We start from the raw sequence: 23,552 nt of genomic DNA, 5'->3' as shown, positions 1-23,552 counted from the left end.
ATCCAACCTGACAGAGCTGGAGAGGATCAGCAGAGAAGAATGGGAGAAACTCCCCATCCAACCTGATAGAGCATGAGAGGATCAGCAGAGAAGAATGGGAGAAACTCCCCATCCAACCTGATAGAGCTGGAGAGGATCAGCAGAGAAGAATGGGAGAAACTCCCCATCCAACCTGATAGAGCTGGAGAGGATCAGCAGAGAAGAATGGGAGAAACTCCCCATCCAACCTGATAGAGCATGAGAGGATCACCAGAGAAGAATGGGAGAAACTCCCCAGAACAGATGTGGCAAGCTTGTAGCATCATACCCAAGAAGACTCGAGGCTGCAATCGCTTCCAAAGGTGCTTCAACAAAGTACTGAGTAAAGGGTCTGAATATTTACTGTATGTAAATGTGATATTTTACTTTTCTTTGCTTTGTCATTATGAGAAATATATATATATTTTAGAATAAGGCTGTAACCAAACAAAATGTGGAGAAAGTCAAGGGGTCTGAAGACTTTCCCTGGTTTTTGGAAAGTAGTAGTGCACATTGAATAGGAAGTAGGGTGTATGTTTAGATACTGATGAAGCTCTGCTGGGCCTAAAGTGTGTCCTGGGAAGATGGAATAAACGTTTATTGTCCCCCCACTGCAAATAGTGTGGAGCTTCCTCCTTGTATTGTCCCCCCACTGCAAATAGTGTGGAGCTTCCTCCTTGTATTGTCCCCCCACTGCAAATAGTGTGGAGCTTCCTCCTTGTATTGTCCCCCCACTGCAAATAGTGTGGAGCTTCCTCCTTGTATTGTCCCCCCCCACTGCAAATCGTGTGGAGCTTCCTCCTTGTATTGTCCCCCCCACTACAAATAGAGGGAGCTTTCCTTGTATTGTCCCCCCCACTGCAAATAGTGTGGAGCTTCCTCCTTGTATTGTCCCCCCCACTGCAAATAGTGTGTTCCTCCTTGTATTGCCCCCCCCACTGCAAATAGTGTGGAGCTTCCTCCTTGTATTGTCCCCCACTGCAAATAGTGTGGAGCTTCCTCCTTGTATTCTCCCCCCACTGCAAATAGTGTGGAGCTTCCTCCTTGTATTGTCCCCCCACTGCAAATAGTGTGGAGCTTCCTCCTTGTATTGTCCCCCCACTGCAAATCGTGTGGAGCTTCCTCCTTGTATTGTCCCCCCACTACAAATAGAGGGGAGCTTCCTCCTTGTATTGTCCCCCCACTGCAAATAGTGTGGAGCTTCCTCCTTGTATTGTCCCCCCCACTGCAAATAGTGTGGAGCTTCCTCCTTGTATTGTCCCCCCCACTGCAAATAGTGTGGAGCTTCCTCCTTGTATTGTCCCCCCACTGCAAATAGTGTGGAGCTTCCTCCTTGTATTGTCCCCCCACTGCAAATAGTGTGGAGCTTCCTCCTTGTATTTTTAGTCAACACACCACAAATGAGAAAGCATCTACAATTAAATTATAGAAAGATGACAAAATGTCTTCATACCGTGATGTGATGCAATGGGAGAAAGACAAAACAGCTCCTTCTGTAAGTGTTGATAGTTACTCTGTGACATGAAACACAAATAAATCACCTCAATTAATGCAGATCCCATAGCCACAATGAAATGACAGCCCTATTGAGTCTGGTCAAAAGTAGTCCACTATATAGGAATAGGGTGCCATTTGGGAGGGAGAAAATATCTCTACAGACATACTAATGTAAAATGTACCAGCATTATGGGTTTAACAATGATCATTAGCATGTCTTTGTCCATGTACAGCAACACTGTTTGTCTAATGTATGAGCCCTTTTCTCATCATCTATTTCCAAGAGGATAATGGGTCTGTGATGTGTCATGCTGCAGGTGGGCACACAATTACACAAACAGCACAAATAATTGCACAATGGCTAAATGTTTTTCACACACACACACACACACACACACACACACACACACACACACACACACACACACACACACACACACACACACACACACACACACACACACACACACACACACACACACACACACACACACACACACACACACACACACACACACACACACACACACGATAGAGGATTCATTCACATTATCATACCACCTTTGTCTCTCTTGCCAGTAAACCACTCCAGCAATCATACAGTGTTTCAAATGGCCGCCCCATTCCTTTGCAAGAAGATTGATTAGAAAATGGGATTTTATTGTTTTCAGACTAACGTGGACACTCTGGTTATAACTGAATCTTGGTTAAAGAAGTCTTATACAGGACTCTGATGTGTCTCTGATTGGTTATAATGGGTTTTAGATCTGATGGAGTGGGCAGAGGAGGGGGTGTCACCATGTACCTGAAGATGTTTCCATTACCACCGCTGTCCCTAAGTCATTTCAATGTCTAGTCCTAAATGTGGGCCTAGGAAATAATGCCCATTTGATACTAGTGGGAATGTATTGTCCTGCCTTGTCCTATATATAAGCTCTCAGCTAATTGTCTGACCTGCTGTCGAACAATTATCAATACAAATTATTAATAGTTGGTGATCTTAATCTGGATTGGTTGATGCCAGTATCTGATGGGCTGAAAGTTATTTGTACTGAGCCAAATCTATCTCAGCTGATAACTACAACAACTTGCCTCAACTTTAAAACACTCTCTTAGTGTATTTGTTATCTACTCTCTTAGATAACAAATACCCCTCAAAGGTTTACAGCCAAAGGTATAATTGCCAATGAGTTCAGTGACCATTGTCCTGTAGCCTGTATAAGAGATGTTAAGGTAGCTAAATCTCTTATACCAAAGAGAAATGTGGCTAATGTTAGAAGGTGAGTGTAGCTGGTGCATGAAGTCAGGCGCAGGAGAGCAAAATGAGTGAGCAACGTACTTTACTCAAAAAATAAAGGCACAAGGTAAACAAATACACCTGACCAATAACCAATGGTAAATATAACGCATGGGTGAACACAGCACCCGTCGGAAAACCAGGAACCGAACTGAACACAGAAGTAATCATGCACAACAAACATGTGGGAAACAGAGGGTTAAATTCATGAACATGTCATTGGATAATGAAGACCAAGTGGGTAGAAAATAAAGACAAAACCAATGGAAAATGAATGATGGATCAGCGATGGCTGGAAGACCGGTGACGTCGACCGCCGAACCCCGCCCCGAACAAGGAGAGGAACCGACCTCGGCGGAAGTCGTGACAGCTCATTTTAATTAGCGAAAGTTGAGGTTGAGTGACTGACTAGTTGGTTGTGTCAACTATCACTGACTCGGATCAGGCCATTAATTGTTTTATTTCACTGTTTAACTATGTTGCAGATAAACATGCACCACACAAAAGGATAAGGGTAAAAGCCAGGTCATGCATGACTTGTCTGTGAAATTACAGGAATTCAATTTAGCTTCGGCTAAGGTAGACTATCTGATTCTACTGACTGGCAGAATAGAAAAACAAGTGCACTATATAGGGAATATGGTGCTATTTGGGACACAGTTTTAACGAACAATCAGTACTGTAGCAGCAGCACTGGTCTGCCGGTCGGTCGGTCCACGGTGACTGAAATGAACAGCTCATGTACTCATGTATTGTATTCCTCTACAGATATTTGTTGTGGAGATACAGGCCTCCATACAGTTAGCTATGTGGAGCTACGAGCCTCCATACAGTTAGATATGAGGAGATACAAGCCTCCATACAGTTAGCTATGTGGAGATACAAGCCTCCATACAGTTAGCTATGTGGAGATACAAGCCTCCATACAGTTAGCTATGTGGAGATACAAGCCTCCATACAGTTAGCTATGTGGAGATACAAGCCTCCATACAGTTAGCTATGTGGAGATACAAGCCTCCATACAGTTAGCTATGTGGAGCTACAGGCCTCCATACAGTTAGCTATGTGGAGCTACAAGCCTCCGTAGAGTTAGCTACAATGAGCTATGAGCCTCCATACAGTTAGCTATGTGAAGCTACAAGCCTCCATACAGTTAGCTATGTGGAGATACAAGCCTCCATACAGTTAGCTATGTGGAGATACAAGCCTCCATACAGTTAGCTATGTGGAGATACAAGCCTCCATACAGTTAGCTATGTGGAGATACAAGCCTCCATACAGTTAGCTATGTGGAGCTACGAGCCTCCATACAGTTAGCTATGTGGAGATACAAGCCTCCATACAGTTAGCTATGTGGAGCTACGAGCCTCCATACAGTTAGCTATGTGGAGAGACAAGTCTCCATACAGTTAGCTACGAGGAGCTACGAGCCTCCATACAGTTAGCTACAATGAACTACGAGCCTCCATACAATTATCTATGTGGAGCTACGAGCCTCCATACAGTTAGCTATGTGGAGCTACGAGCCTCCATACAGTTAGCTACAATGAGCTACGAGCCTCCATACAGTTAGCTATGTGGAGCTACGAGCCTCCATACAGTTAGCTATGTGGAGCTACAAGCCTCCATACAGTTAGCTATGAGGAGCTACAAGCCTCTGTACAGTTAGCTATGTGGAGCTACAAGCAGCTCCGCTAGTTGACAAATGAACCCTGTCACTGGGCCAAAGAGCCTGCTTGAGCTTTTATTACGGTTCTGTATTCAAGGGCAGCCAGACCTGAGGAGCCCGAGAAGATTCACCTCACTGAGTTGAGGCAGAGAGGAAGAGGTGAAGCGAGATGTTTTACTCAGCCCAAAATCTGTACACGATAATAAGCCCACGAAGTGAGAAATGTTTTTATGGAGGTCAATGAGAGTGTCGAATTTGGTCATCAAAAAATGGTTTTGCTAATTTGCTATGTGAGACTTATTTGATCTAATAGATGTTTTGTAATGGTTAGGTTGTTTGCACTGATATAAGTGGACGCACATGGCATTTCAGCATCTTCTTTAGATCGGAGTTGTGCCTGTTATCATAGAGATAGATAGAGAACTCATCATGAATATCATCCATTTTAGCATGGACATTGCCATGGAGGGCTTCTACCATTTTAAAGTGGACAGCCGGGTGGGGAATTCTATGAGTTCGGCGCAATCAGCCAATGAAGAAGAAAAACCTTGACAACATTAAAATGGAGATAGCCTCAATGGCTCCGCACATGCTGTCACATATGCAATAATAGCACAGACACAAAGATGAGTCCTCTATCATCTCTATGGCCTGTTGCCTGCACTCTTATTGGCTAGAATGGTCCTGCCTGATCTCAGCTCCTTCCGCCTGTCTTTGAGGACATGTTTTTCCATTGTCACTTGTCAATATAATAGACAATCTTTGGTGGAGGGTTTGGTATGAAGCTGGTAGTTTTGGCATGTCAGATTATTATTTATTTTTGTGTTGTTTCTTTGGGTTGGCCTGACAACAGCAGCGTTTTACGTACAGAACAGCTGACATGCCAATGTGTTATTTCCCATTACATTTCAGTCGAGTTCCTGACAGCAAGAGAAATATTTGAAACAATTGCTGTGTAACAGGACTGAGAATGTCTTGGTTTATCAGTAGGTCAGTCGTAACTATAACAGTAAGTCTATAGTAGCTATAACAGTAGGTCTATAGTAGCTATAACAGTAGGTCTATAGTAGCTATAACAGTAGGTCTATAGTAACTATACCAGAAGGTCTATAGTAACTATAACAGTAAGTCTATAGTAGCTATAACAGTAGGTCTATAGTATCTATAACAGTAGGTCTATAGTAACTATAACAGTAGGTCTATAGTATCTATAACAGTAGGTCTATAGTAACTATAACAGTAGGTCTATATTAACTATAACAGTAAGTCTAAAGTAACTATAACAGTAGGTCTATAGTAACTATAACAGTAACTATAACAGAAGGTCTATAGTAACTATAACAGTAAGTCTATAGTAACTATAACAGTAAGTCTATAGTAACTATAACAGTAGGTCTATAGTATCTATAACAGTAGGTCTATAGTAGGTATAACAGTAGGTCTATAGTAGCTATAACAGTAGGTCTATAGTAGCTATAACAGAAGGTCTATAGTAGCTATAACAGTAGGTCAGTAGTAACTATAACAGAAGGTCTATAGTAACTATAACAGTAGGTCTATAGTAACTATAACAGTAGGTCTATAGTATCTATAACAGTAGGTCTATAGTAGCTATAACAGTAAATCTATAGTAACTATAACAGAAGGTCTATAGTAACTATAACAGTAGGTCAGTAGTAACTATAACAGTAAGTCTATATTAACTATAACAGTAGGTCTATAGTATCATGTCAGCTCGGGAATTTGAACTTGCAACCTTTCGGTTACTAGTCCAACGCTCTAACCACTAGGCTACCCTGCCTCGCCAGTGTATGGCAACATCCTCCTAGAATGGTAGCCACAGCCTGCTCTCTATATGGCAACAGCCTGCTCTCTATATGGCAACATCCTCCTAGAATGGTAGCCACAGCCTGCTCTCTATATGGCAACATCCTCCTAGAATGGTAGCCACAGCCTGCTCTCTATATGGCAACATCCTCCTAGAATGGTAGCCACAGCCTGCTCTCTATATGGCAACATCCTCCTAGAATGGTAGCCACAGCCTGCTCTCTATATGGCAACATCCTCCTAGAATGGTAGCCACAGCCTGCTCTCTATATGGCAACATCCTCCTAGAATGGTAGCCACAGCCTGCTCTCTATATGGCAACATCCTCCTAGAATGGTAGCCACAGCCTGCTCTCTATATGGCAACATCCTCCTAGAATGGTAGCCACAGCCTGCTCTCTATATGGCAACATCCTCCTAGAATGGTAGCCACAGCCTGCTCTCTATATGGCAACATCCTCCTAGAATGGTAGCCACAGCCTGCTCTCTATATGGCAACATCCTCCTAGAATGGTAGCCACAGCCTGCTCTCTATATGGCAACATCCTCCTAGAATGGTAGCCACAGCCTGTTCTGTATATGGCAACATCCTCCTAGAATGGTAGCCACAGACTGCTCTCTATATGGCAACATCCTCCTAGAATGGTAGCCACAGCCTGCTCTCTATATGGCAACATCCTCCTAGAATGGTAGCCACAGCCTGCTCTCTATATGGCAACATCCTCCTAGAATGGTAGCCACAGCCTGCTCTCTATATGGCAACATCCTCCTAGAATGGTAGCCACAGCCTGCTCTCTATATGGCAACATCCTCCTAGAATGGTAGCCACAGCCTGTTCTGTGGTTGGCAACGGCTTCTGTGATTGTATAGACACAGCCTGCTCTCTATATGGCAACATCCTCCTAGAATGGTAGCCACAGCCTGTTCTGTATATGGCAACTTAATTTGTCACTCTCAGTGGATGATATTAAGTGTGTGTCCCTAACGGCACCCTCTTCATGTAGCCCATAGGGCACTATGTATGGAATAGGAGGCCGTCTGGATGCACACGTCAACCGTAACAAATCAAATTTAAAACCCTTAAATACCCTCCACTCTTAGAGACAGAGCTCTGAGGAAACGATAATACATCAACCACATTGACCTTTTTAAAGACAATGTTAAATAACGGTAATATTTCTGACATTTTCATTATTAAACTGAATGATCTGTTGAGGCTGTAATGAAAACACACAAGAGCTTGTTTAGTCCTTTTGGACACATGCCATAATCGTTTTGTCACACACACACACACACACACACACACACACACACACACACACACACACACACACACACACACACACACACACACACACACACACACACACACACACACACACACACACACACACACACACACACACACACACACACACACACACACACACACCCTCTCCCTCCCTCTTTTATCTGAAAGGCACTGTTGCCTCTTCTTCTCCTCCACAATCGTGATCTAATGTTTGTATTAAACTCCTGGTGGTTAGCCACGTTCGTTCTGTGGGAGGAGAAATATGAAATGAGCCCAACCTTTTCCAAAAAGCTTAACCTTTTCAAATGGCATACAGAGAAGAGAGAGCTTAGTCTAAGTGTGCCATATACTCAGAGGAGATTCTATCATGACCTATAACAGCCTCAGCCAAAAGGGTCTGCGAGTGTTTGACAGTGATGAATTCTGGGTAGCCCCCCGGCTATCCTTTAGCATGAAGATATTCCTGGAAAGCCTTTTTAAACTGGACGACTTTCCCTCCCACACGGCTGGAATGTCCTGTCTGTCCGGCCCTCTGCAGAGTGTCGGGTCCAAATAACACAGTTTTCCCTTTATAGTGCACTATTTTTGACCTTAGTAGTGCACTATATAGGAAATATGGTGCAATTTGGGACACAGACGGTCTACCAATGACTGAAATGACCTGACTGTCTAGTCTACAGAACTAGAGCCCCTTGGAGTCAGCCACAAAACCATCAGCTGTCCATTAGCTGCACACATGACATTTCTCTTCAAGAGACAGTGAAGTGTTCAGACCTTCCCGTTCAAAGCCTTCTGTCGGTTGACAGTGTGGCTATATCTATGCAGAATATTCCACCTCATTCCAGGTGTATTAGATGGGGCGATCAGGGGGAATAAAACTCAACTGTTCACCCAGGTGACAGGGCCATTTGTCTACAACCTTGTCCAAAATGACACCCTATTCCCTATATATTGCACTGTGGGGTCCTGGTCAAAGTAGTGCACTATAAAGGGAATAGGGTGCCATTTGGGACGCAGTACCTACTCGTCTACATTGGATCATGTCTGACCTTGTCTACTGTGGATTTCCTTTCTTCCAGCAGAGCTGTCTCAACCAATCATCTGCTGACAGGTCAGAGCAACTTTGAGCCTCTTTATTGTCAGAGGTCCAATGGTTGGTTCCCTCACAGGCTAGAATAAAAAGCAATGAATAGGGTGGTTTTCTTTAATACAAGGACATACACACATATATAGAATGCATCCCAAATGCCACCCTATTCCCTATATAGTGCTTACTTTTGACCAGAGCCGATACGGGTGCTACTCAAAAGTAGAAGTCTGTGAAAAATAATAGGTTGATATTTGGGACGCGACTCGAGTACATGTGGGAGAGGGGTAATTGCTTCCGTCAGGCTGAATTAGATCAAATGGACGAAACATCCAGAGCACTTCACCTTGAGAAGGACGAAGGGGGAAAGTGGGTGAATATTTAATGATGCTAAGAGAATGGATGTGTTCAGTGGAGGTGATGAAGTTGTACTGAAAAGACTCTTAAAGGGTATTCCTTCTGTGAACCCGAAAAATGGGGAGGATTTTGCAGATGGAGAATCAATATAAATGTTTTAGAAGACATTCCTTGCTGCTGCATTGTATCGATATTACTGTATTATATACATGATGCTGTATTACATACATGATGCTGTATTACATCCATGATGTTGTATTACATCCATGATGCTGTATTACATCCATGATGCTGTATTACATCCATGATGTTGTATTACATCCATGATGCTGTATTACATCCATGATGCCGTATTACATCCATGATGTTGTATTACATCCATGATGCTGTATTACATCCATGATGCTGTATTACATCCATGATGCTGTATTACATCCATGATGCTGTATTATATACATGATGCTGTATTACATCCATGATGTTATTACATCCATGATGTTGTATTACATCCATGATGCTTGTATTACATCCATGATGCTGTATTACATCCATGATGCTGTATTACATCCATGATGTTGTATTACATCCATGATGCTGTATTACATCCATGATGTTGTATTACATCCATGATGCTGTATTACATCCATGATGTTGTATTACATCCATGATGCTGTATTACATCCATGATGCTGTATTACATCCATGATACTGTATTACATCCATGATGCTGTATTATATACATGATGCTGTATTACATCCATGATGTTGTATTACATCCATGATGCTGTATTACATCCATGATGTTGTATTACATCCATGATGTTGTATTACATCCATGATGTTGTATTACATCCATGATGCTGTATTACATCCATGATGCTGTATTACATCCATGATGCTGTATTACATCCATGATGCTGTATTACATCCATGATGTTGTATTACATCCATGATGCTGTATTACATCCATGATGCTGTATTACATCCATGATGTTGTATTACATCCATGATGCTGTATTACATCCATGATGCTGTATTACATCCATGATGCTGTATTACATCCATGATGCTGTATTACATCCATGATGCTGTATTACATCCATGATGCATCCATGTGCTGTATTACATCCATGATGTTGTATTACATCCATGATGCTTATTACATCCATGTATTACATCCATGATGTTGTATTACATCCATGATGTTGTATTACATCCATGATGTTGTATTACATCCATGATGCTGTATTACATCCATGATGTTGTATTACATCCATGATGTTGTATTACATCCATGATGTTGTATTACATCCATGATGCTGTATTACATCCATGATGCTGTATTACATCCATGATGCTGTATTACATCCATGATGTTGTATTACATCCATGATGCTGTATTACATCCATGATGCTGTATTACATCCATGATGTGTATTACATCCATGATATTACATCCATGATGTTGTATTACATCCATGATGCTGTATTACCATGATGTTGTATTACATTATTACATCCATGATGCTGTATTACATCCATGATGCTGTATTACATCCATGATGCTGTATTACATCCATGATGCTGTATTACATCCATGATGCTGTATTACATCCATGATGCTGTATTACATCCATGATGCTGTATTACATCCATGATGCTGTATTACATCCATGATGCTGTATTATATACATGATGCTGTATTACATCCATGATGTTGTATTACATCCATGATGCTGTATTATATACATGATGCTGTATTACATCCATGATGCTGTATTACATCCATGATGCTGTATTACATCCATGATGCTGTATTACATCCATGATGCTGTATTACATCCATGATGCTGTATTACATCCATGATGCTGTATTACATCCATGATGCTGTATTACATCCATGATGCTGTATTACATCCATGATGCTGTATTACATCCATGATGCTGTATTACATCCATGATGCTGTATTACATCCATGATGCTGTATTACATCCATGATGCTGTATTACATCCATGATGCTGTATTACATCCATGATGCTGTATTACATCCATGATGCTGTATTACATCCATGATGTTGTATTACATCCATGATGCTGTATTACATCCATGATGCTGTATTACATCCATGATGCTGTATTACATCCATGATGCTGTATTACATCCATGATGCTGTATTACATCCATGATGCTGTATTACATCCATGATGCTGTATTACATCCATGATGCTGTATTACATCCATGATGCTGTATTACATCCATGATGCTGTATTACATCCATGATGCTGTATTACATCCATGATGCTCTATTGTATTTAATCCATGCTGCTGTATTAGATCCAACCAGCTGTATTAGATCCAACCTGCTGTATTAGATCCAACCTGCTGTATTTTACTCAAACTGCTGTATTAGGTCTAACCTGCTGTATTAGATCCATCCTGCTGTATTTTGTCCAACCTGCTGTATTAGATACAACCTGCTGTATTAGATCCATCCTGCTGTATTGTGTCCAACCTGCTGTATTAGATCTAACCTGCTGTATTAGATCCAACCTGCTGTATTAGATCCAACCTGCTGTATTAGATCCATCCTGCTGTATTGTGTCCAACCTGCTGTATTAGATCCAACCTGCTGTATTAGATCCAACCTGCTGTATTAGATCCATCCTGCTGTATTGTGTCCAACCTGCTGTATTAGATCTAACCTGCTGTGTTAGATCCATCTTGATGTATTGTGTCCAACCTGCTGTATTAGATCCATCCTGCTGTGTTAGATCCATCTTGATGTATTGTGTCCAACCTGCTGTATTAGATCCAACCTGCTGTATTAGATCCATCTTGCTGTATTGTGTCCAACCTGCTGTATTAGATCCATCCTGCTGTATTAGATCCATCCTGCTGTATTAGATCCATCCTGCTGTACCGTATCCATCCTACTGTTTTAGATCCATCCTGCTGTATTGTGTCCAACCTGCTGTATTAGATCTAACCTGCTGTGTTAGATCCATCTTGATGTATTGTGTCCAACCTGCTGTATTAGATCCATCCTGCTGTGTTAGATCCATCTTGATGTATTGTGTCCAACCTGCTGTATTAGATCCAACCTGCTGTATTAGATCCATCTTGCTGTATTGTGTCCAACCTGCTGTATTAGATCCATCCTGCTGTATTAGATCCATCCTGCTGTATTAGATCCATCCTGCTGTACCGTATCCATCCTACTGTTTTAGATCCATCCTGCTGTATTATGTCCAACACCCCTCTATCAACCATCTTGCCAATAGACAACATTCATCTACCACCCACCATTCCAATGGACAACATTCCACTACCACCCACCATTCCAATTGACAACACTCATCTACCACCCACCATTCCAATAGACAACACTCATCTACCACCCACCATTCCAATTGACAACACTCATCTACCACCCACCATTCCAATGGACAACACTCATCTACCACCCACCATTCCAATAGACAACACTCATCTACCACCCACCATTCCAATGGACAACACTCATCTACCACCCACCATTCCAATGGACAACACTCATCTACCACCCACCATTCCAATAGACAGCTCTCATCTACCACCCACCATTCCAATAGACAGCTCTCATCTACCACCCACCATGCCTATAGACAGCTCTTATCTACCACCCACCATTCCAATAGACAGCTCTCATCTACCACCCACCATTCCAATAGACAGCTCTCATCTACCACCCACCATGCCTATAGACAGCTGTCTTCCACCCACCATGCCTATATACATATCTCTTCTCTACCACCCACCATTCCTATAGACAGCTCTCTCAATCCACCCACATATAGACAGCTCTCCTCTACCACCCACCATGCCTATAGAAAACATTATTCTACCACCCACCATGATTAGAGACAACTCTCCACACAGGGAGAGACAAACACAACAACAGAGCAGCATTTTACAGCACGCCTCGGCATTCCAAGAGAATGTTTCTATGGTGATGAAAACAGAGCAGCATTTTACAGCACGTCTCGGTAATCCAAGATGTTGTTTCTATGGTGATGAAAACAGAGCAGCATTTTACAGCACGCCTCGGCATTCCAAGATGATGTTTCTATGGTGATGAAAACAGAGCAGCATTTTACAGCACGTCTCGGCAATCCAAGATGTTGTTTCTTCAGTGATGTCACGCCCTGATCTGTTTCTCCTGTCCTGGTGCTTGTCTCCACCCCTCTCCAGAGGTCGCCCATCTTCCCTATGATCCCCTGTGTATTTATACCTGTGTTCTCTGTCTGTTTGGAGCTAGTTCATCTTGTTCGTTAAAGTTGACCAGCGTTTTTCCTGTCAGCTCCTATCGTTCCCCAGCCTCTCTTTCCTCGTCCTACTGGTTTTGACCTTTGCCTGTCCTGATCCTGTACCCGTCCGTCCACCCGCCATCCTGTACCTTTGCCTTACCCTGTATTTTTGACCCCTGCCTGCCTTGACCTGTCTTTGCCGACCCATGTTGCTACATCAAACATTGTTACTTCGACATTCTGCATCTGGGTCTTACCTTGATTCCTGATAGTACGAACTGGCAATGACTGACCCAGCAGACTTGGTCCAGCTCCGCTGCACCATCTCCTCCCAAGGAGCCACCATTGGTATGCACGAGAAGTTGCTTCGCGGCATGATGGAGGGGTTCCAAGCCACAGCCAATCGCCACGACCAAGCATTGGACATTTTGCAGGAGTAAGTCCGTGGGTTTCCTACTAGGCAGCCTGCCGTGACGGTAAGCTCCCAGCCCCTCTGTAACCCGGCTGGTAGCATTGCCAGGAACCCCGCTTACCTCCCCTGGAACTCTATGATGGAGATTCCAGAACCTGCCAGGCCTTTCTCTCCCAGTGGGTTGGAGCCTGTCCTGCCACACTCATTGCCTGAAGTCAGCTCTGCCTGCCCCGGGACGTCTTCCTGGTGGCTTGGAAATTCCCCCGGACCTCTCCGCCAGCTCCACAGAGTACCAGGACCTCCGGGAGAGGTTCAGTAAGGCCCGGGCCACCTCGCTTCAGCAGCACCTACCGGTATCCAAGAAGGTCAAGTATGAGGCACTGGCAGATCGCTATAGGGCCACGGCTACACCCCCGGAAGCCAAGACCTGTCCACCCCGCTCCAAGATCATTAGCCCATCTGCCGTTTGTCCTCTGGTGCTCTGAACCCTACGTATTTTTCCTAACTTTTCTGTGTCTAGAGTCAAAGCCATTTCTGACTGCCTTTTGTCTTCTCTTTCTAGGCCTATCCCTCCCCCCATGTCATTGAGGGCCAGCTAGCATACACGGTGAGATGCCTCCTGTGGGTTCGATCATGGGGCAGGGGTTTCCAGTACCTGGTTGACTGGGAGGGTTATTGCCCGGAGGAGAAGTGCTGGGTTTCCGCTAAAGACATCTTGGACACGGCCCTCATTGTCGACTTTCACTGCTAGCTCCCCAGTCAACCAGGAATCCGCCCAGGTGGAACACCATGGCGTCCCTAGAGGGGGGGGGGGTACTGTGACACCCTGATCTGTTTTACCTGTCCTTGTGCTTGTCTCCACCCCCCTCCAGGTGTTGCCCATCTTCCCTATCATCCCCTGTGTTCTCTGTCTATTTGTTGCCAGTTCGTCTTATTTTTATAAGCTTACCAGCATTTTTCCTGTCAGCTCCTATCATTTCCCAGCCTCTCTTTACTCGTCCTTCTGGTTTTTGACCTTTGCCTGTCCTGACCCTGTACCCGCCCGCCTGACCTCTCTGCCTGACCCCGAGCCTGCCTGTCATCTTGTACCTTTGCTCCACCTCTGGATTACTGAACTCTGCCTGTCCCTGACCCTGAGTCCGCCTGCCGTCCTGTACCTTTGACTTAACCTGGATTTTCGACCCCTGCTTGCCTTGACCTGTCTTTGCCTGCCCCTGTTGCTACAATAAACATTGTTACTTTGACTGTCTGCATCTGGGTCTTACCTTGATTCCTGAAAGGTGATGAAAACAGAGCAGCATTTTACAGCACGCCTCGGCATTCCAAGATGATGTTTCTATGGTGATGAAAACAGAGCAGCATTTTACAGCACGCCTCGGCATTCCAAGATGATGTTTCTATGGTGATGAAAACAGAGCAGCATTTTACAGCACGCCTCGGCATTCCAAGATGATGTTTCTATGGTGATGAAAACAGAGCAGCATTTTACAGCACGCCTCGGCATTCCAAGATGATGTTTCTATGGTGATTTGTATTTGACAATTGTTCAGCATCATCTTGTCTTGTTTTGGTGTGTGTGTGTCTGTGTGTGTTTGTTCAGCGTTAGCTTGTCTGTTTTTCAGTTACGAGCACACTTAGATTGTGTTAGGGGGAGTAAGTAACCACACAAAATAAGCTGTACTCACTTTAGCTCAAGCTATTCTAACAATCTCCAGGGCATTGCATTAGCTAAATTACAGTTTTTATCTTTCAGCTGGAAGCCCACAAATAGCTGACTTAACATAATGGTGTAAATCCAATTTTGTATTGATTGGCAGCCTAGGATTCACAGGGGCCATTTGACAGCCTCTCATCCTATTATGCAGACTGGTTATTTAGCAGGGGTGAGATGAGTCTTGTGTGTGTGCGTGTGCGTTGATGAGTGAGTGCATGTGTGTGTGTTGGTAATTTAGTAAGGGGAGATGAGACATTTGTCTGGGAGTAATTAGCTAAGCCCATGGCTTTGGAAATTTAATTGCAGGTACAGTAGAACCCGTTTCACAATGGGACAACTGGAGCATTACACAGTGTGTGTGTGTGTGTGTGTGTGTGTGTGTGTGTGTGTGTGTGTGTGTGTGTGTGTGTGTGTGTGTGTGTGTGTGTGTGTGTGTGTGTGTGTGTGTGTGTGTGTGTGTGTGTGTGTGTGTGTGTGTGTGTGTGTGTGTGTGTGTGTGTGTGTGTGTGTTTGTGGGTGGGTGGGTGGGGGGACTAATGAACTACAGTAGAAACTTGCCTCTCTAAGCACAGACTCAGTGTTAAATCACATACCAAGGCTCGTATTGCCAGTCATTGCAAATGCTTCTCCACACAGCTTCCAGAGTTTCTGAAACATAGTCAAGCAGTGAATTTAAAGCACAGATTAAAACACAAAGACCAGGGACGCTTGCCAATGCATTGGCAAGAAGGGCACCTATTGATATACGGGTACACATTTTTAAAGCAGACATTGAATATCCCTTAGAGCATGCTGAAGTTATTAATTACACTGGAAAATGTATAAATACGTCCAATACTTACAAAGATACAGTCGTCCTTTCTAACTCAGTTGCCGGAGAGGAAGGAAACCACTCAGGGATTTCACCATGAGGCCAATGGTGACTTTAAAACAGTTTAATGGCTGTGATAGGAGCAAACAGAGGATGGATAAACAACATTGTAAACATACTCCACAGTACTAACCTAATTGACTGAGTTAAGAGAAAGAAGCCTGTACAGAATACACATTTTCCAAAACATGCTTCCTGTTTGCAACAAGGCACTAAAGTAACACTGCAAAGCAATTAACTTTTTGTCCTGAATACCAAGCGTTATACTTGAGACAAATCCAATACAACACATTATTGAGCAGCACCATATTTTCAAGCATGGTGGTGGCTGCATCATGTTATGGGTATGCTTGTAATCATTAAGGACTGGGGTAAGAAATGGAATGGAGCTAAACACAGGTCAAATCCTAGAGGAAAACCTGGTTCAGTCTGCTTTCCACCAGAAACTGGGAGATTAATTCACCTTTCAGCAGGACAATAACCTAAAACACAAGGCCAAATCTACACTGGAGTTGCTTACCAAGATGACATTGAATGTTCCTTAGTGGCCTAGTCACAGTTTTGACTTGAATCGTCTTGAAAGTCTTTGACAAGTGTCACGTTCTGACCATAGTTCTTTTGTGTCTTCCTTGTTTTAGTGTTGGTCAGGACGTGAGCTGGGTGGGCATTCTATGCTGTGTGTCTGGTTTGTCTATTTCTATGTTTGTCCTGATATGGTTCTCAATCAGAGGCAGGTGTTAGTCATTGTCTCTGATTGGGAACCATATTTAGGTAGCCTGTTTTGTGTTGGGTTTGGTGGGTGATTGTTCCTGTCTTTGTGTTTGTGGCACCAGATAGGACTGTTTTGGTTTTTCATGTTTCTTGTTTTGTAGATTGTTCTATTTTAATCTTTATTAAAGATGTACAAAAATAACCACGCTGCATTTTGGTCCGCCTCTCTTTCACCAGAAGAAAACCTTTACAACAAGACTTGAAAATAGCTGTCAAGCAATGATTAACAACCAACTTGACAGAGCTTGAAGAATTTTGAAATGAATAATGTGCAAACATTGTGCAATCCAGGCAGGGGTGTAACTGTCACAGGGGGGGGGTCATGTTGAGGACAGGGGGAGGGGGTCATGTTGAGGACAGGGGGAGGCTGGTCATGTTGAGGACGGGGGGAGGGGGTCATGTTGAGGACAGGGGGAGGGGGTCATGTTGAGGACAGGGACAGGGGGTCATGTTGAGGACAGGGGGGTCATGTTGAGGACAGGGGGAGGGGGTCATGTTGAGTACAGGGGGAGGGGGTCATGTTGAGGACAGGGGAGGGGGTCATGTTGAGGACAGGGGGAGGGGGTCATGTTGAGGACAGGTGGGAGGGGGTCATGTTGAGGACAGGGGAGGGGGTCATGTTGAGGGCAGGGGGGGGGGGTCATGTCCGCCGCACATTCAGAAATTGCATTTTTTGTTATCTGTCAGATAGCGATATGAGGTGGCTATTATATTATTATCGAACAGCTGTTGTTTGTGTGGACATGTTTTGTAGCCTTTGTTTAGTCCCATTTCAGAAGTAAATGAACTTGGCTAGCTTTCGCCAGTTTATGTAGCAACACAACATGACAACAATATGGTGTCAACATGACAACAACATGGTAGCAACTCAACATGACAACAACATGGTAGCAACTCAACATGACACAATTTGGTAGCAACATGACAACAATATGGTAGCAACACAACATGACAACAGCATGGTAGCAACACAACATGACAACAATATGGTAGCAACACGACCTGGTAGCAACACGACCTGGTAGCAACACGACATGGTAGCAACACAACATGACAACAATATGGTAGCAACACAACATGGTAGCAACACAACATGACAACAACATGGTAGCAACACAACATGGTAGCAACACAACATGACAACAACATGGTAGCAACACAACATGACAACAACATGTTAGCAACATAGCATGACAACAATATGGTAGCAACAACATGGTAGCAACACAACATGGTAGCAACAAAACATGGACGAGGATGTTATTTTAAGAAAATTGCTATTTAGCAAGCTAGCTGACTAGCTTACATTAGCCAAATAACTAGCTAGCAACACAACATGGTAGCAACACAACATGGAGGAGGGATTAAAAATAAAGAGAGACGTCATAATTAGTCATGCAAAAAAATTACAGTTGCAAGGAATATGTTATTTAATGTACAGACAAACGATTATGAACATTTTGTGTCAATGTTATTTTAAGAAAATTGCTATTTAGCAAGCTTAATGGGCGTTGTGACATGAGTATGACATTTTTGGGTTGGGTTGTTTCATGTTTTTGGGACTCCTGATAAAACCAGCAAACCAGGCTGTCTTCTTGTGAAACAGTGGATATAAAGAATCTAGCTGGCTAAAGCATTTACTGCAAATTGAATGTACAATTATAGTATGTAAGCTTGCCTTGCTGATATTTGCCATGCAATGCAGCTGAAGCAACATAGGTAGCTAACTATTTTCTTGATTATTGTGCAGTGGAGGATAAAATGCCCGTATGCCTATGGTTGTGTTGTTAGCTATGTAACCGATCTGTGTATGGACCCTAAGACTTTTGGGTATAAATATTTGTTCAGAACATAGCTAAGAACCTTAGTTATCATGGCCGGTAGTATCGACTTCCAAAAAGTCTGAATGGCATCAATGAAGCCTGTGGATTAAGTCGAATATAATATAACTTTATTGTACCAAGGATGCAAGTCATACATACATGTAGTTATTACCAAGCATGAGATTCCCACATTGTAGTCTGTAAATTCAATATATTCACTGAACATGAAAATAAAGATGGAGTTCAGTCATATCCAATCCCAGGAGAATCAAACTCCAGTCTTTGAATGATACTGTGTCTGCATGTACAGTTGAAGACGGAAGTTTACATACACTTAGGTTGGAGACATTAAAACTCATTTTTCAACCACTCCACAAATTTCTTGTTGACAAACTTTAGTTTTGGAAAAAATTGACCTCCACAAGTCTAGTTCATCCTTCGGAGCAATTTCCAAATTTCCAAATGCCTGAAGGTACCACGTTCATCTGTAAAAACAATAGTATGCAAGTATAAACACGATGGGACCACACAGCCACGCACCCTGTAATGGGTAGGGAAGTCAGGCGCAGGAAAAGGAACTTGGTATAAACGGAGTCGTTTAATAAGTGCTCATAAATCTCCAAAAACCAAAATATACAGGGTAGCCTAGTGGTTAGAGTGTAGAGGCGGCAGGGTAGCCTAGTGGTTAGAGCGTTGGACTAGTAACCGAAAGGTTGCAAGTTCGAATCCCCGTGCTGACAAGGTACAAATCTGTCGTTCTGCCCCTGAACAGGCAGTTAACCTACTGTTCCTAGGCCGTCATTGAAAATAAGAATTTGTTCTTAACTGACTTGCCTAGTAAAATAAAGGTTAAATATATATTTTTTTTTAATTGTATCAGTGATGGCTAGAAGGTCGGTGACGACGACCGCCGAACACCGCCCCAACAAGGAGACGGACCGACTTTGGTGGAAGTCGTGACAATAACACTCAGGAAGGAGACGTGTTCTGTCTCCTAGAGATTAACATAATTTGGTGCAAAAGTGCAAATCAATCCCAGAACCACAGCAAAGGACCTTGTGAAGATGCTGGAGGAAACAGGTACAAAAGTATCTTTATCCACAGTAAAACGAGTCCTGTATTGACATAATCTGAAATGCCGCTCAGCAAGGAAGAAGCCACTCCTCCAAAACCGCCATAAAAAAGACAGACTACGGTTTGCTGCACAAGATGGTACTTCTTGGAGAAATGTCCTTCGGTCTGATTAAACAAAAATAGAACTGTTTAACCATAATGATCTTTGTTACATTAGAAGGAAAAAGGGGGAGGCTTGCAAGCCGAAGAACACCATCCCAACCGTGAAGCACAGGGCTGGCAGCATCATGTCATGGGGGTGCATTGCTGCAGGAGGGACTGGTGCACTTAACAAAATAGATGGCTTCATGAGGCAGGAAAAGTATCTGGATATACTGAAGAAATCGAGACATCTCAAGACATCAGTCAGGAAGTGAAAGCTTGGTCGCAAATGGGTCTTCCAAATGGACAATGACCCCAAGCATACTACCAAAGTTGTGGCAAAATGGACAATAAAGTCAAGATATTGGAGTGGCCATCACAAAGCCCTTGTAACGGCGCTCGTCTGTTGGAAGAGAGTCGGACCAAGTTGCAGCGTGGTGGTTACTCATGTTCTTTAATGAAAATTTGACGATACATGAAATAACTTAATATACAAACCAACAAACGAAACGCGAAAACCTATACAGCCTATCTTGTGACAACAAACACAGAGACAGGAACAATCACCCACAAAACACACAGTGAAACCTAGGCTACCTAAATATGGTTCCCAATCAGAGACAACGAGAATCACCTGACTCTGATTGAGAACCACCTCAGGCAGCAAAGCCTATGCTAGACACCCCTACTCAGCCGCAATCCCAATGCCTACGACAACCCCAATACGAAACACAACAAAATGAACCCATGTCACACCATGGGCTGACCAAATAAATAACGAAAACACAAAATACTAAGACCAAGGCGTGACAGAACCCCCCCAAGGTGCGGACTCCCGGCCGCACACCTAAACCCATAGGGGAGGGTCCGGGTGGGCGTCTGTCCACGGTGGCGGCTCCGGCTCGGGACGTGGACCCCACTCCAACCAAGTCTTAGTCCCCCTGTACCGCGTCCTTTGATTGGCGACCCTCGCCGCCGACCTAGGCCTAATAACCCTCACCAAGGACCCCGCTGGACTGAGGGGCAGCTCGGGACTGAGGTGGAAGCTCGGGACTGAGGGGAAGCTCTGGACTGAGGGGAAGCTCGGGACTGAGGGGAAGCTCGGGACTGAGGGGAAGCTCAGCACTGAGAGGAAGCTCAGCACTGAGAGGAAGCTCAGGCAGGTAGTTGGCCCTGCAGATCCTGGCTGGCTGGCGGATCTGGAAGAGTCTGGTTGACTGGCAGATCTGGAAGAGTCTGGTTGACTGGCAGATCTGGAAGAGTCTGGTTGACTGGCAGATCTGGAAGAGTCTGGCTGACTGGCAGATCTGGAAGAGTCTGGCTGACTGGCAGATCTGGAAGATCATGGCTGACTGGCAGATCTGGAAGATCATGGCTGACTGGCAGATCTGGAAGAGTCTGGCTGACTGGCAGATCTGGAAGAGTCTGGCTGACTGGCAGATCTGGCTGTTCCATGTAGACTGACAGCCCTTGCTGCACAATGCAGACTGACAGCTCTGGCTGCTCCATGCAGACTGACAGCTCTGGCTGCTCCATGCAGGCTGGCAGCTCTGGCTGCTCCATGCACGCTGGCAGCTCTGGCTGCTCCATGCAGGCTGGCAGCTCAGGCTGCTCCATGCAGGCTGGCAGCTCAGGCTGCTCCATGCAGGCTGGCAGCTCTGGCAGCGCTGAACATGCGGGAGACTCCGGCAGCGCAGGAGAGGAGGAAAGCTCTGGCTGCGCTAAACAGGCGGGAGACTCCGGCAGCGCAGGAGAGGAGGAAAGCGCTGGCTGCGCTGAACAGGCAGGAGGCTCCGACAGCGCTAGAGAGAAGGAAGGCTTTGGCTGCGCTAAACAGGCGGGAGACTCCGGCAGCGCAGGAGAGGAGGAAAGCGCTGGCTGCGCTGAACAGGCGGGAGGCTCCGGCAGCGCTAAACAGGTGGGAGACTCCAACAGCACTGGAGAGGAGAACGGCTCTGGCTGCGCTGAACAGGCGAGGCACACTGAAGGCCTGGTGCATGGTGCTGGAACTGGTGGTACTGGACCGAGGACACGCACAGGAAGCCTGGTGCGGGGATCTGCCAGCGGAGGACTGGTGTGTGAAGGTGGCACAGGATGGACCGGACCGTGAGAGGTGTACTGGAGCCTGAGAGCAGGGCTGGCACAGGACGTGCAAGGCTAGGTAGGTACACAGGAGGCCTAGTGCGTGAGGCTGGCACAATTTTCACCAGCCGACTAACACGCACCTCAGGACGAGTATGGAGTGCTGACCCAGGTGCCATCAAATCCCCGACACGCTCCGTCGGACGAATATCGTACCTAAAGCACCAAACTAGCAACTCCCTCATTACTCTCTCCTCCACTTTCCCCATTAACTCCTTCACAGTCTCTTCTTTGCTCTCCTCTAACACCGGCTCTGGTTCTGGTCTTCTCCTTGGCTCCTCACGATAAACAGGGAGAGTTGGCTCAGGTCTGACTCCTGACTCTGCCACACTCTCCCTGAGACCCCCCCAATAAATTTTTGGGGCTGACTCTCGGGCTTTCTTCTGCGCCGTCGTGCTTGTCTCTCCAACTCCATTCTCCTATAACCCTCTTCGCACTGCTCCAGCGAATCCCAGGCGGGCTCTGGCACTCTCCCTGGGTCGACTGCCCACCTGTCTATTTCCTCCCAAGTAGTGTAGTCCCGATATTGTTGCTCCTGCTGCCGCTGTTGCTTCTCCTCATATCAGCGCCTCTCAGCTCTCGCCGACTCCAGTTCTTCTTTGGGGCGGCGATATTCTCCAGGCTGATCCCAGGGTCCTTCTCCGAACAATTCATCCTCCCATGTCCGTTCCTCTTTTCGCTGCTTCTGCTGTCGCTGTTGCCTGTTACAACGCCACTCGGTCCGGGTGTGGTGGTGATTCTGTAACGGCGTTCGTCTGTTGGAAGAGAGTCGGACCAAGTTGCAGCATGGTGGTTACTCATGTTCTTTAATGAAAATTTAACGATACATGAAATAACTTAATATACAAAACAACAAACGAAACGCGAAAACCTATACAGCCTATCTTGTGACAACAAACACAGAGACAGGAACAATCACCCACAAAACACAGAGTGAAACCTAGGCTACCTAAATATGGTTCCCAATCAGAGACAACGAGAATCACCTGACTCTGATTGAGAACCGCCTCAGGTAGCCAAGCCTATGCTAGACACCACTACTCAGCCGCAATCCCAAAGCCTACTAAAGCCCCAATACGAAACACAACAAAATAAACCCATGTCACACCCTGGCCTGACCAAATAAATAACGAAAACACAAAATACTAAGACCAAGGCGTGACAGCCCTGACCTCAATCGTATAGAAAATGTGTGGGCAGAACTGAAAAAGTGTGTGCGAGCAAGGAGACCTACATACCAGACTCAGTTATACCAGCTCTGTCAGGAGGAA

The sequence above is a fragment of the Oncorhynchus keta genome, chromosome 4 (genome assembly GCF_023373465.1).
Source record: "Oncorhynchus keta strain PuntledgeMale-10-30-2019 chromosome 4, Oket_V2, whole genome shotgun sequence".
In the NCBI taxonomy this organism is placed as follows: Eukaryota; Metazoa; Chordata; class Actinopteri; order Salmoniformes; family Salmonidae; genus Oncorhynchus; species Oncorhynchus keta.
The sequence above is the reverse complement of the archived record's forward strand: the minus strand, read 5'-3'. Positions refer to the sequence as shown.